Below are 10,411 nucleotides of genomic sequence, written 5' to 3'. Positions count from 1 at the left end.
TGCTTGAGATTGGCTACAAATCGAGATGGTAGGGTAAGGTTCCATTTGGATCCATAAGCTAAAATTTAGACCTAAAGTTTAGTCCATTATATGATCCAAACAGGTGGATTAAAATATAGATTAAAGTTTAATTCGAGCACAACTAAAAATTAGTCCAGCCCTTAAAATCCACCAAATTTGGACTAAACCAACCAACGAATTCTAAAAAGACCAAATTGGCCCTCACTATGGCTATTAAGGCACAATAGTAGCATAATCCAAGAAAAAAAGAATATTTCTATATTTTTATATGTATCCCACGTAAACATTAAGTACATGGATTCAAACAGGCATGAATTAAAGCTAAATAACATGATGTTTTAGTCACCTAAAGTTTGGAGCCTAAGCGAGAACATTGAGAAAAATGACTATTGAGCTCCCGACCGATGATATCGGCATCCGATTAGACCCCATTCAACACCCGCCGCTTCGTAAAAAGCTCTGCCCACACGCCACAACGCTGTGCGTGAATGCTGTGTGTGGTGTGGCTTGCCCTATAAGCTGAATGCCAAGTGCTTGAATGCTCACTTGGCCGCCGTCCGCCGCGGCAAACGGGCCGGACGCGATGGGTTCCACTTCGCCGCTGGCCACCCCAGGTAATCCTTTCAACCGCCTCCTCCCTCTATTGCCGATTCGCATCCATCGCTGCCCCATATGAGCATAGCATCATTAGGAATTAGCCATGTATTGGCGGAACGAGGGTTCTATGCCAGGAGCCTAGGAAGGTCAGATTCGGTGTCAGGTGTGAGTGTGACTGAGATATATGAGATAATTGTTGGTGGTGATTGGACTCGCGCGGAAGCGAGATTGTTGGGGTGGAGATGGGATGCATAATTAGAGGGGGGGGGGCGTTTCCCTTTTCTCCTGAACGAGTACAACCTTGAATTAGTAGAAATAACATCTTGAATGTGCATTGTCGTCTACTCCCTCCGTTCATATGGGATCCGTGCTGATCAAACTAGTTCAAGTTTGAACAAAATTATAGTATTTAATATTAGTACTTATGTCTTCAAAAAATTTAATACGAAAATATATACTACAACTAATTTAATGGTACTTATTTTGTATCATGATGTTATTACTTTTTTGTATAACTTTAGTCAAAGTTCAAACTGTTTGACTTATCGAAAAGCGAGAATTGCATTCTTTTGTGGACGGGAGGAGTACACTCTACATGTATGAAATTCACAAATCATTAAACCTGACTCGGAAGGAATTTTCCCCATCCCCACCTAATACTCGAGGAGTCTGGAGTAATAATCGGTGGGATTATTTCCATTTCCATTTCCATCCCCATGTTTCATAGCCTCTTCTAGGCCAGCGGGCAACACGCGTGCCTAGTACTTCGGCTGTATATTATTTTGTATTGGTCTAGGGAAATTGAAGGGAAGCATAAGGTCAAACGGAAATCAAAGGGCATAGCACTGAGAACACTTTTCACCTCTGGTTGCAATGACGTGAAGATGAGCAGCTGGAACACAGTTGAATCAATTAACCGTGCAGCTCATATTGTCTTCTTTTTTCTTTACTTTTCTCTAGATGACTGCATCCCACCAAAGAAGAGGTGGGCTTGGCACGATGTCCAACAACCTGGGCACTGCATTTCACCAAAGAAGAGTCGGACTTGGCAGGATGTACAACAACCTGTGCAGGTAAATTTTCCTCTATCGATTGACTCTAGCTTTAGCAACTGTATCTGTACCATTGTCATGGAAGGTGCATTTCTTACTGAATCAAATGAAGAATAGGTTTTGAAGTATTATGCAAACTAAAGGAAAATAGATTGGGTCCCCAATTACATTTCTTCATGAAAGATATTGTTCTCTCATAAGCTTATTATAGGTTCAAGCTAGAAGTTTGTAGAGATAGAAAAAGCACGTAGTTGCTTATTGTCCAAAACTCCAAGTAGATAATATGATCCATGTCCAAGCTAAAATTTTGTCTTTTTTTGTTGTTGTCAAACAATGGGATGTCAAAGTGTAGAGGTGCCTTAAATAACTAGCATGATGTTTCTTCTGCAGAATCTTGATTGGGTCAGTACAATACCAGATGACATTTTGATCAAAATTCTTTCGTTAATGACTGTAAGGAAGGCTGCAAGGACTGGCTGTCTTTCTAGCAAATGGAAACACCTGTGGGAAAACATTCACTATCTCAGACTTACTGCCCGTGCTTTTGGGATGTAAGTGCTAGGACCAAATTATCATGAAAATCTTGATTTCTGGAATTCAGAAGCTACAAAGTTCGTGGATAAAGTAAATGAGCTTCTGCGGCATCATAGTGGTAATGGGGGTCCAGAGATTCAAGGTTCGGTTCCCATTAACCTCAGCTCATGCTGCAGACCTAGATCGCTGGGTTGCGTTTGCTGCTACATCTGGTGCCAAAAATCTTGAATTCTCCCTTTTTAACAGGCATGATTTTTTAACAGGTATAATGGTATGGTGAACGTACAACATGCAGAGCCATACAACTTTCTATTAGAGTATATTAGAGATATCTTTATATCAGATTATGATTGTATCAGCATCCTACCATATCTACCATATCTCTAGAAGAGACTCCTTGCCCTCCAAGTCATGTACCCCTTATATACCGGCCTAGCCCTCAATGCAATACAATCAATCAATTTATTATACACCAACTCTATTATTCTACGTGGTATCACGAGTTTAGGTTTTCAATCTAGGGCACAAACCCTAAACCTTCCATTGCCCAGCACTCTCTTCTCGCGCCTCCGTCACCCTGTTCCCCACAGCGCCCCTCGAGCGCGCCGCCTTCACAACACCCTAGCGCGCCCTCGGGGAGATTGCCCATGACCTCCGCCGAGGGCAGCGCCCTTCCATGTGTTGTGGCAGATCAATCTGATCCGCCGCCGCCGTCGTCAAGCAGCAACGGATCATGAGGAACTCACCCGGGTGTTGTCGTCCTCCTCGGCCCAGCATCGTCGGGCCAGGCTTCCCTAGCCGTGGTAGTGCCCCTCTCCTGCTTCTCCCCTGGCAGGACCCGCCGGCGGCGGACTGGCTTCGGACCCCCTCTGGCGGGATCTGCCGCCAGCGGGCCGGCTCCGCCGCTCCCGCCCCCTCCTGCGCTCTTCTTCGACGCCACTCTTCTGCTCCGCCGGGACTTGGCCCATCGGCGGCCGCAGCTGCGGCTGGCCGCGCGTCTCCGCCTCGGGGTGCACCCCGCTCTCACCTCTCCCGCCGCCCCTGGTAGGTGGCCGTCAGGCCACCTTCGTCTACACAGTCTTTACGCCGGTCGTCCCCGATACTGCTGCTACCACTTCGATCCATGCAGCATTGTTGTCCGTCGTCCCGTATGTGCGCCCTCGGTCTATTCAGCCGATCAGTGCACCGTTGCGGTACGTGCGGATTTGGGATGGTTGTCCTAAGTACGCGTGCACCTCCACCGACATGAGGGTTGCGGCTGCATCGCCTCTTCGGGCAGCAGCGCCGCCCTTCCTAGTCCTCCTCGCCGTTGCATCTACATCGCTGTCGACTACGTCCTCGACCATGTCCACATAATCTTTGTCGACAACATCTGCGACCACGTCCACGACTATATCATTGTGTGCATCACGCACATGGTCTTCGTCAAGCTAATCGAGCGTTGCAACGTCTTCTTCGAGCACCGCTGCTGCTACCCACGGATCGTCTAGCCCGCCGTAGACTGTCCGCCTCCCCTCTCCGACTCATTTCGTCTAGCACAACCTCATCGCCAGCGTCGCCGTCTCTTTCCCGACTACTTCGTCTACTCCGGCAAGCAGGCTGAATCGACATCTTCTGCCCTGTTGTTCTTCTGCGCCTGCGACCGCCGTGGAGGCCTTCTCTGCTTGTCCCTCAGACAATGGCGTATCTGGTTGTGCCCTCTACCTTGCACGTCCGATATTAGCAACATCGGTGCGTTCCTTCGTCCTCGATGCGTTCTCGGGTCTGGCAAACCCGGTGCACACGTCGCCACGGCGGCCTTGACCTCATTCTCGGCGTCGATCTTCCTCCCCAACGACTACCTCAACATGTCACCGTCTTCGTCTACGGCGCTTTCTCTTATGCGCCACCACCTCTGGCACCCACCATGGTGTGCCCACGGCTTCATGAGTGGCTACCTCGACTTCAGCATCCTCGACTGCTTCGATGACCACGGCTACCCTACGCACGGCATCCACGACCATGGCTATTCATTCTCGTCTCGACTACCTCGACATCGGCACAAAGGGCTATCATTTGCATGAGGATTCGCCAGTTTTCTCCAGTCACAACATTCGTACTGCACCGACGTTATGTCTGCGGGGGGATGTCAGTCCGTTGGTTTCTACCTTTGGCTTCTTCTCCAGTCTCACCGTCTGCAGTGCTCCTGCTGTGACTGCGGGGAATATTAGAGTATATTAGGGATATCTCTATATTAGGTAGATTAGAATTGTATCTGTATCCTACCATATCTGCAGGAGAGGCTTCTTGCCCTCCGAGTCATATACCCCTATCTATACCAGCCTAGCCCTCAATGCAATACAATCAATCAATTCATTATACACCAACTCTATTATTCTACACTTCCCATTGAAGCATTTTGCTGATGTGGAAGGCTGCAAGTTGCACCAATTGTTGCTATCAAACTGCACTTTAGAAAGAGTGAATGCCAACATCAATGGCTTTTCATACCTTCATTATCTTCTACTCGCCTCTATGTCAGTGGTTGATGCAGTTGTTCTGAATATTATGTCCAGCTGTTGTGCTCTCCATCTCTTGGGTCTGAAAAACTGCCATCAGCTGATTAATGTGAGGGCTGCTCATGCACAATTGTTGCACATCGATGTTTATAAATGCAAGAGCTTAATAAGTATTAGTATTCATGCTGAAAAGCTCAAATGTTTCTCGTACATGGGTCATAATGTGGATGTTGAGTATCAATATGCACCAGTTATTCAGACACTCCATGCTCATTTTCTCAAGAAGAATGAATGTCCTTTAGAGCGCATAGGCGCACTCCCTGAACTCAGAAAGTTGTCTTTGCAATTTCCCTCACGTTTACAGGTATGTAAGAATCATTTGGCGTTGATGTGTAACTTCTGTAGAAGTTGTATTATTTCTGAAGTCGCTCTTTTCTTTTCCTTTTCCCATTGTCTTGTGCTCTGTCCAGGTATCTCGTGTACTACAAAACAGTAAAAGGTTCGCTGGTTTGAAAGAAATTGTGCTGTATCTCTTGACATTCTGAAAAAGAGCATCCGCTCGGTGGCTTATCTCCTGAAAGCCGCCCCTCTAGTTGAAACGTTTACGCTTGAAGTAAGCTGTGGTAGCTAATCCACAGGGTTAAAAGTGGCAAATTAGGGATTTTCCCAGTCCCTTTATGAGTACTGGTGTGGTTTTTACAGTTCTATGTTTAAGCAACATATCTTGTTTGACTTCTCCTCAAATTATACTTAAACAGCCAACCAAAACAGGGTACTGTGGCTAGATTATTGGAAATCAGTGGAACCAGGTCCCACTGATTTTCATGTGCTGCCAGTTACTACGCTTAGATACATATATATTGCTGTTATTTATATATTAGCAAAGAATGTAAAGAACACAATCACAGTTGTCGGAAATCTGCACCCACAGAGTAAGGTGAAAGTTATATGGCCCAAGAAATGTACCCTTTGGAAGGCTCCACACTGTCAGGATCGGAGGGTTTAGTGGGGAACCTGAATTGATGCAACTCTGGTTCTTTCTGCTAAGGAGGTCGCCTGTGCTTAAGAATCTGCTAATTGACCCACAACAACGCCACTACCAAGGATTGGACCGATGGAAGACGGTGAAGGCTGCAGATGATGCCACAAGGTGCTATTATGCGAGAGGGGTGGCTTTGACACACTTGCCCCTAAAGTTCCATCTACCCTACCGTAAAGTTTAGAGTTATGTAACTAGGGATGCTTATGCAAACTACTATGCTAATTGCTATGACTTGGGGTACTAGTGGTAACTGGATGTATTGAAGAAATGCTACTTCACGTAGTAAGCTGAACTCTAAAAAATGCTGTAGCCTGCGGTGACGATGACTTGGTTTATTTTGTGGTGTGTTGGACCTCTCTCTTGTAGGTGGACTTGTTTGCTGGTGCATCCTGTGCGCTAAGCTATATCTGGAAATATTTCTGTTATTTATAGCTAGTGCGAATACAAAGAAGCGTATTTTCAAGGCAGACGTGTAGGCAGCATACATATATATATCTCTTTCTGAATCAGCAGAGTTTTGGAGATGTGTGGAAACACTGGAGTCCCATCCTTTAAGCCTAGAGTGTGCTCCAGTACAAACTCATAGCATCTATCAAGGTTGTTGAAGTCTCGAAGAGGACATCTTTGATTCTCAGGCATGGCAGCCTTTTACATGTGCACAATGTAAAATAATACGGCGACATGCCAGCAGGCTGGGCAGGGCAGTACGAATTCAGTAAAGGTGCCATCATCGGTTCTTGAGCGAATTGAAGAAGATTTGTCCAGAGTTATCCCTTCCTCTAGCTTGAGAGGCCTCGAGCCTCTCGAGGTTTGACAATATGGACGGGACATTACTAGGATAAGACGACGAAATTGTCTTCGTGCCTCTTTGCTGATCTGCCAAGCTGCTTAATTTGGATAGTGTACATGGGACCAGGTCCTGCCACCGAAATCATGCTCACATTGCGTAGAGTTTACAGCAGCCATGTACTGTATTTTTTTGGGGTAAGAGCCATGTACTGTACTGACGATAGCTTTGGCCTGTACTGGTGGTGCCTCCGGCTTCGCCATGATCGAAGCATTGACCCGGCCTGCAGCCTTGCTTCACCAGAGCGCGCGCGCCACCTTGCGTCCTCGAGCTGCAGGCTATCGTCGCGGCGTCGCGCGCCGATGGCTTGGCAGCTACCAGCGGCTACTGCCCGGAACAGACGGAGCTGGCAGAGACGCTTCGCTGAGCGGTGGACCACAGCCCGAGCCGTGGCAGCATGCCAGCTACTGCCGCAATTGGTCAACTGAATTAGGGGATGCTGTGGAGATCGACGAGTACGGTACAACACATGTAGACCTAAAGAAAATCAGATTTAAAGATGATTCGTTCGTGTTTCTGAAAGATGTGATCCAGATATTCCATGAACGGACATGGAATAAAGGCAAGTCTAAGAAAATGATGAGGAAGAAAAAGAAGAAGGATAACACACTAGCGATTAACCGACGCTCTAGGTCGGAGTCGAGCAGAGGAAGACAAAGTTCGACGAGCTGCCTAATTTTGCACTTAATGTTGGCATAAGTGCCATACAGAATTGTTATATTTAACTCATTTTGCGAAATTGTTATATTTAACTCATTTTGCGAAATGTAGTTACGGGGTGCTGCATTTCTACTAGAGATGGTGTGCATGAACTATGGATTTGTTATATTCAACAATTTGAATGAATTCTATTCATGAAACTTTAACTTATTTCATGGTATTTGTATAGACATTTAATAAGCTTTAGTTAATTCAATTGGCATGAATTGTAAATATTCAACTATAATAAAAAAGATTGTGAAGATGGATTGAAGAACAAGCCTTCAGCCATCATACCTGGTTATTGAAAACAACCAGGTATGGCGTTCTCTATTATTCTCTTTTTATTAGTTCCTTCCTGCTTATCTCAACCTCGTGGGTGACATCGCATTACCCCATGGCGCACACTCCGGAAGATCTTCAATCCCTATCACTCCACCAAGCACCAAACTCACAAGATCATCAATCCTGTCGGTTCCATCACCTCGCCTATCCTCGAGGTCATCAACCCGTTCGCCCTCTTTTTGCGCCCTCCTCAGAGCTCTATCTATCTGCCCAATTGCTATTTTCGTGTAATTATTTAATATTGGGCAAAATTTGTTAGGGGACGCTCTTGATGGTGGCTTTTGCTACAAACCACTAAAAAAGATATTTTTACTAAAAGATATTACAAAGTTATGGTAATTAGTTGTAGGACAGTGCAACTATTATTATATTTAATTTTAGTACAAAGGCGCCGGAATTGACTGCCCTATCCTTACTTTTACCAGACGTATCTCATCCTATCCGATCTGACTCCGTAAGACGGATCGGCGCTGGCCCCTCAAGCGTGTGAAGTCTCGGCGGCCACTTCCCCTCACGGCGGCGCGTGCTGCTCGCTCAACGGACCTGCAGCACTCGTTCCAGGAGCAAAAGATAAGTCTTTTTAGTGTCTAAGTAGCAAAAGGCTTTCCGGACGCCAATTTTGCCTTAACATTGATATGTATCTAGTAAACATTGAGGCCTTCGAGGCACGTAACCAGTAAAAGATGTAGTTACTACGTAATTAGAAAAATAGTTTGTGTAAGCAGCTATAATGCAGTTATGCACATAAACATTTTGGTAGAAAGGGCACATTTTTGCAATTTGGACTCTATTGCAGATAGAAATTCGGTTACAAAATCGTATAAAAAAATTACAATTCAACTCCTCCATGAATTCAACGTGCTGGTGATCACAGTGAGGGTGGTGGCCGAACTTTGCGCAGAAACCTGGTCCCGTCCGGAGTACATGCATGTCGTCCTGAAAGCCCGTACACGCTCGTATATATGCCAACACTGCTACACAAACTAGCGTAGCATTAGTACCGGTCATATAATGCGGTTATTGTGTAGTTAGTACCGGTTGCCGCAAATGATATCGCCTGGCCGGTATCAAAGAGGGCCCTTCGTGATTGGATGGGCCGTTCGTTTAGTACCGGTTGCAGCAATCGGAACTAAACACGCCATCTAGAAAAAAAATACAATGAACCCTCGAGAGGTCCGCACACGCCCATCCAATCATGTCACACAAAATTTTCACCCGTAAATACGTGTGCGTGGCCGTGAAGATTCAAACACACGACTTCCGGTCTCGCGCATAGTTTTCTTACCATCCCACCTACACATCGTATGTGACTAGGTAAAAGATATTTTTCTTTTGAAGTAACCCATGGAGTACCAGTTAGTACCGGGCTAAGACATCGACCGGTACTAAATGACACCCTTTAGTACCGCTGGTATCTTGGTCCGGTACTAAAATTTGGTCGAGGGTTTTCAAATTTGGGTCCGGCGTTAAAATGGCTCCGTGGCAGATTTAGTACTGGACCAAATTATGTCTGGTACTAACGTACGCAATGAAAGGTCATTTTTCTTGCAGTGGAAGCATTGACCCCTACTAAAAGACCATTTCTAGGGGCGGATGCGGTACCCGCCGCTGTTTGTCGTAGCTAAAAATAGCTATTTGCAGGGACGGATAACGCGACCGCACTTACAAATGCATTTGTAGAGGGCGTTCATGGGCTCACCTGCCCCTGCAAATCAATTTGTAGGGGCGGTGCAATTTCCAAAAAATAAAAAAAATAAAAAACTCGAAAACAGCAAAATAAAAAGGAAAACTATCCCAAATCGGCCACCACCGCAAACCCCTCTACTATCAAGGTATAATTTTTTTGACAAATATGCACAGTTACATAAACTGGGGTTTGAACCGCTTATCTCAAGGCTCGCATGTACCCTGCTCTCCACTACACTACACGTCACTTATGTTTCTATGAGGTATGCTATTCTTTTGTATTAACTCTGAAATCGATTTACAGGAGACCCACCATAGAAATTCGTTTCCAAGGGCGGGTAACGCCATCACCCGCTCCTCAAAATACTTTCTATTTTATTATGAAAATTTATTTAAATCTTTAAATATAGCAAAAACAAGTAAAAAATATGAAATTTCTACACTATGGTTATTGTGAACTATGGACACGGAAAAAAATATGCCAAGTATATTTTAGTGTATATAAAGGTTAAGATTATGAAAACCTCAAAGTATTACTTGAGTTGTACGAGATACTGTATAGTTATAGCATGTAGGGCACAACTATTAAATATTCTTGTGATCCTAAACGGTCTTAAATAAATAATGTATAAACTATAAATCTTAGATCTTACCACTACAAATTTGATATGGAACTACTCTACATCCAAGGCTGTTTGAATTTTTCTGGATTTTAAAATTTGAGAACTTATAATAATTTTTAAATTATTAAATGACCTTAAATGAAAAAGTTATCAACTACAAAGTTTTACATGATATAAAGTTTGAAAAAGTTATGAATTTTTTTTGCGTGGGACCATTTTGAGGGGATGGAGACGCCATCACACGACTCTAAAAATGGTCACCATTTTTATGGACGGGTGGTAGCATCACCCACCTCTAGAAATAACTTTTTAGGGACGAGTAATGACGTCACCCGCCCCTAAACATGGTGGGCATTTCTAGAGGCGGGTAACGACATCATCCGCCCCTAAAAATATATTTCTGAGGATGGAAGTTACCTTTTGGACCACACTTGGAAAACAAGGCGTTCTTACAAAAACGATTTTGT

This window comes from Panicum hallii, chromosome 7 (assembly GCF_002211085.1).
Source record: "Panicum hallii strain FIL2 chromosome 7, PHallii_v3.1, whole genome shotgun sequence".
NCBI classification, from domain to species: Eukaryota; Viridiplantae; Streptophyta; class Magnoliopsida; order Poales; family Poaceae; genus Panicum; species Panicum hallii.
The sequence above is the reverse complement of the archived record's forward strand: the minus strand, read 5'-3'. Positions refer to the sequence as shown.